Below are 5,770 nucleotides of genomic sequence, written 5' to 3' on the forward strand. Positions count from 1 at the left end.
TGGGCGCTGCTCTCCTCCCTTCGGATTTTGCTGTAGCGGTGGGAGAGGAGATGATCCCGGCGAGGCCATATGGTCATCCTGCTGACTCACAAGTGATTTTGTCCCTCTCCCTGCATCCCAGTGGGGCAGGGTGGGAGGAGGAGGCCCCTGTGCCAGGCAGCATGTGATGGAGACAGTCTACCACAGGCCCGCATTTCCCTCTCCGCATCCCAAGGGACTCACCGCCAGGTGTGTTGGAGGAGGGTCAGTGGGTGCCTACAGACAGAGACAACAGCTTGGCTTCGAGGATGACTTTCAATAGATCGCAACGAGGGAGCTGCTCTGCTACTTACGAAACCCTGTTCCAGAATCAGGTTGTCTACGAATGATTTAGCACTACGTGCCCCACGAACATACAGAGCATTGAGCGCAATGGAGGCGGCTCCCTTCTGTCGGTGCTCCAGTCCCCAAGTGAGTGGCTCTACAAGACCCAAGAGGGTGGCTGTCCCAGGACAACCGAGGCTCCAGTGGTATCATTACGGTTTAGGAGGGATTCTGACTTAGAGCCATTCAATCATAATCCCACAGATGGTCGCATTGCCCCATTGACTCCTCAACCAAGCACATACACCAAATGTCTGAACCTGCAGTTCCTCTCGTACTGAGCAGAATTACTATTGCAGCAACACATCATCAGTATGATAAAACTTACCTGTCTCTCGCTGGTCTAAACCCAGCTCAAATTCCCTATTAGTGCGTGAGCAATCCAACGTTTGGTGAATTCTGCTTCACAATGATAGGAAGAGCCGACATCAAAGTATCAAAAAGCGACATCGCTTTGAATGCTTGGCCGCCACAAGCCAGTTATGTCTATTGTAGCTTTTCCGACACCTCCTGCTTGAAACCCAAAGAGTGATAAGGATCATGAGGCCTACTTTCACGGTCTGTTAATACTGAAAATTTAGAACAAGCGAGCTTTTGCCCTTCTGCTCCCTGAGGCGTTTCTGTCCTCCCTGAGCATGCCTTTGGACACCTGTGTTATTGTTTGACAGGTTTATTGCCACAGTCAAACTCCCCACTTGCCACTGTCCCCGGAGCGGGTCATGCCTGGCGGGTGCCGGACGCTTGGAGATGAGAGCGAGAGCCCTATGGGCCTTGCCCCGCCTCACCAGGTAAGTGAAAAAACTATAAGAGTAGTGATAATTCACTGGCAGCCCAAGGGCCTCCTACTTACCCTACACCTCTCATGTCTCTTCACAGTGCCAGACTAGAGTAATGCTCAACATGGCCTTCTTTCCCCACTGATTCTGCCAAGACAGTAGTTCACCTTGACTGTTTTGGACATGATGTACCCTATATGTCACCCAACCACACCTTTGAGCAATTCCAATTTTTTTATGCCTTTTTATCCTTATGTCCTTGGTTTTAGGACATGCTCCTGAAATGTGAGAAATAGTTTCACAAACATCTCTACAGTATCTGCACATAGCAAATGTTCACATTCTTCCTCTAGTGATGGTTTCTCTGGTATACAAAACATTTGCTCTTAACATCAGTGCAGCTACGTAATGATTTTCCTTCATTTGTTATGCTTGTTGATCCAGAAATGTGAGGTTGGATTGTTTGCTAAATAGTTAATACCATCATCTTGGACCTGGAGATTGGTCCACTTCTCAAACTCCTATTTCCTCCAATCATCTATTGCTAATAAATTCAAAATCATAACTTTACTGTCTAAAATGATGAGTTTGTGTGTTTTGATGATGTTATCATGTTTTAATTTATTATTTCCCTGCATGCATGTAGGGATGAGCTATGTATGAATCTGGTGCTTCTCTTAGGTACAGTAAACTATTAATTTTGTTTAGTCTGCCTGTAGTAATTAGCTTTGGTACACTGAGACCCCCATATGATCTTTTCGAACAGAGAAGGCCATTGCATGCGTATGCAGGCAGGTGTAGAAAGTGTTTGACATATTTCCTTATCATTTGATCCAGAGTGTTTAAAGTTTTTGCTTCTGTTGCTGCCATTTCCAGTCTAAATGACAATTTAGGGATCAAGTAGTGACACACAATTTCTAATATTTGAGTGGGCTTAAGTGATAAATTATCAAGTTTTGAGCCCAATTGGTAAGAACCTCATTAGTTTTGTTGTTACTTGTATGGCCGGTGTGTGGATCAAAGTTCAATCTGCCGTATCTCTCACTGTCTCCGGTCACCCCAGCCCAAACGCCTCAACCCTTAGAGCAAATACTTACCCCGAAGTTATGGATCTGACTTGTCGACTTCCCTTATCTACATTGTTCCAACATGCCAGAGGCTGTTCACCTTGGAGACCTGCTGGGAATATGAGTATGGCCTTGAATATTCAAGGACCAGAAAGAGCTCAGAGGATGCCGCCGGAACTGGGACGCTTTCCAAGAATCGGGCCCCTCGCGTGGGGCAAACCCATTCCAGGAAGAAAAGAGAACTGTCCAGGGAGATTCCACTGGCTTCTCCGGGATTGTTTGCATTACCACACTGGATGCCACAAGGGCACCCATGTCCGCCAGTACGGGGATACGAACCCGACTCCCTTTCGATCGCCCATGGGCAATAGAGGCCATCGCCCGTTATGTTATGTTGTTGTGCTATTGTAATTTATATGAAGCACTTATACACTTCGGGGGCTTGGAGCTTACCAGTTCAACACACTATGCCAGGATTCTAGTTTCAAAAAAGCCATGTCTTGAGTTGTTTTCTAAAGTCGAGAAGGGTGGGAGACATCCTGAGATGTGATGGAAGGGAGTTCCACTGCTTGATGGTGTTATAGCTGAAATTCCTACCACTCCAGTTCGACTTTTTAATTCTAGTGGTGGTCATCAGGCTGGCGTTAGCTGATCGCGGAGGTCTATTTGGGGAATACAAGCTAAAACTGTTCCAGAGAAATTTCTGACCTTCTCTATGCAGTGCCTTGAATGCAATGTAGAGAGCTTTCAATTTGACACGTTGGCAGACAGGAAGCCAATGCATGTCCTGGATACCTGTCCTGATTGACTGATGTTTAGGAGTATCCAGGATTAATCTAGCCACAGCATTTTGTATTGCCTGCAGCCTCCTGAGTAGGCAGGCTTGATGGTTGATATATAGACTAATGCAATAGTCTAATTTAGATAACACTAACAAAGTCATAACCGTGTTTCTGGAATTTTTAGGTGAGATACGAAGAAGACACAACCTTAGAAACCGGGGACTTAAAGTTAGGTTTTTCATCTATAATAACATCAATATTCTTAGCTTTGGCTACTGGTGTAGGAGGAGGACCCAGAGTGTCTGGCCACCAAGCTGGGACCAAGGTGGAAAAAGATTAACAAACAAAACCACTTCAGTTTTGCTTGAGTTTAACTTCAAGAAGTGCCTACTCATCCAGTTGCTCAGTGCGATCATACAAATATGTAGTTTAAGGGAATGATTAACATCCTTGTCTACTGTCGAAATTACCAACTGGGTTTCGTTGGCATAGGAGGTGGGAATCAAACTAAAGCTTCTGATCAGTGGGGCAAGTTCAGAGACATATATATTAAAGAGCGTAGGGCTCAACGAGGAGCCCTGAGGAACTCCACAGGGCAGGACAAAGGGGACTGACTCAAATTTGGCTAGGTGTATCTTTTGAGTTCTGGCTGATAAAAATGATGTTTGAAGCCTTTAACTCTATCCCTATGGTTTTTAGAAGTTAGACCAAAAAAACATGGCCCCCGTATCAAACACTGCGGATAGGTCAAGCAGAATGAGAGCTGCCGACCCTTCGCCATCCAGTGTAGTGCGAATTTCTTCCGAAAGGTGCTTGCCCATCTTTTAGGACTAACTGACCAGTGTTTAACTGCTGTTCAGATGGAACCCTTCTCCACTTAGGCCTACAAAGTTCTCGTTCAAATATTAGCTTCTACGACCAAGATGTACACATGCAGCAGCTCACCCTTGGCATCCCAGTGCACCACAGCAGCCCTCCTACTCGTCACGACTTTCAGTGCCAGAGATGGCCAGGTACGGACCCGATGCTCCAGTGCCTTCCATTTTCAGGGCCAGATGATTCAGCTGGTGAGTTGTTACACACTCCTTAGTGGATTCTGACTTCCATGTCCACCGTCCTGCTGTCTATATCAACTAACACCTTTTCTTGGGTCTGATGATCGTCAGCATTGGACGCCTTAACTCGGCATTCGGTTCATCCTGCAGTGCCTGTTCTGCTTACCACAAGTGGCCCACTTGGCACTTGCTTTCAATGCCAAGCTCCAAGCCAGCAAGCCGGGCTTCTTCCCCATTTAAAGTTTGAGAATAGGTTGAGATTGTTTTGGCCCCAATCCTATAATCATTTGCCTTACCAGATAAAACTGGAGGCTCGAAGCGCCAGCTATCTTAAGTGAAACTTCACAGGGAACTAAATACTAGATGGTTCGATTATTCTTTCACCCCTATATACAGGTCAGACAACCAATTTGCACATCTGGACTGCTACGACCCTCCACCAGAGTTTCCTCTTTGTTCGGTATAGTTCACCATCTTTCGGGACCTATCATGTACGCTCATGCTCAACCTCCCCGATGGAGCATAAAGAAGGGGCGGTGGTGTGTCTTCTGCTGGCTGCACTGCAGTATTCCACCTCAGCTGGTGCGCGCACGTCCCTCACCTTCATTGCACCACAGGGTTTTGCTCCGCCGTCTGACTCGAGCATGTGTTAGACTCCTTGGTCTGTGTTTCAAGATGGGTCGGGTGGGTAACCAACATCGCTTAAGACTCCTTGCGCCTTGTGTGGGCCTACCCGCCCAGCAGAGCAACGTGGTAAGGGAGCACTGAGCACAGTCCACCCCAGATGACAGTCATGACTGGTGCAGAGGACCCGGTCCCCCTTCCCACTGTGGAAAAGTAAATTATGCCATGTTCTGTGTCCCTACGCGTCCTCCATCATATGTTATGTGTGCATGATTAATATGCATATGTTATTCCCCATGTTCGATTAAAGACGCAATTATAGTTGTGTCCACCTCTAGTATGCCAGTTTCCAGTTCTCGTGAATACTACGAATATCAGGCCTATGTAAAGCTACGTTGCCACGTTTCTCAGTGTGCACGTTAATGCATTGTAAAGTCCCCGTTTCTAGGCCTCAAAAGGGCCCGGACACCAGATTCAGCTCCTGTCTCCTGAAGCCCTCGCTGAGGAGCGATACAGCCCCCACCTGTATCCTCGACCCTTCACTTACTTCCTGCCTCGCAGTGCCCGGCTCAGCCTAGCTCTGCCTCTGAGTCTGCCAAGAGTATGTTATGATTCCAGTTATCAGTTCAGCCCTCCTTCTCTGCATTCCTAAGCTACTGAACTGCATCAATAGTTTCCGTCATTGTCTAGCCTTTACGTCTCCATGTAAGAGAAATACTGCATTTAATGGTCATTTAATATTCTTCATCACGCACTACATGTAGAATAATGCATGCTCTAGTCTTAGAGTCTGTTCGCCTTTACCCCGATAACTTTTGGATTCTATCAACATGTTCTCTAAACATCAGATACTAGATACTGTTTAGGTACATGTCGCCCTGACTCTCCAGACTTCAGTCTCTGCTCCTAGCACAGAGTTCATAGCCCCCAGCTTCTCCTAGTAACACGTCATTGCCAGTTTGCGCGCACCATCAGGTTAGAGGTCCCGGCTCCTTAGGTAGCCCCCTCCATGGTTTCCACCCCATTCATGACATATTCTGTTACGTTTGCATCACATGTCTATGTATACGCCCTGTTACACCTACTTTCACCCTTATCTTTCG

The 5,770-nt window shown here is 46.7% G+C and overlaps 2 pseudogenes; both read right to left on the reverse strand.

The window, feature by feature from the left end:
* Nucleotides 1–270: 270 nt before the first annotated feature.
* LOC144771083 (28S ribosomal RNA) lies at nt 271–1,289 on the reverse strand (annotated as a pseudogene).
* A 1,000-nt stretch (nt 1,290–2,289) lies between these two features.
* LOC144771094 (28S ribosomal RNA) lies at nt 2,290–4,706 on the reverse strand (annotated as a pseudogene).
* Nucleotides 4,707–5,770: the final 1,064 nt, after the last annotated feature.

This window comes from Lissotriton helveticus, chromosome 7 (genome assembly GCF_964261635.1).
Source record: "Lissotriton helveticus chromosome 7, aLisHel1.1, whole genome shotgun sequence".
Taxonomy (NCBI): domain Eukaryota; kingdom Metazoa; phylum Chordata; class Amphibia; order Caudata; family Salamandridae; genus Lissotriton; species Lissotriton helveticus.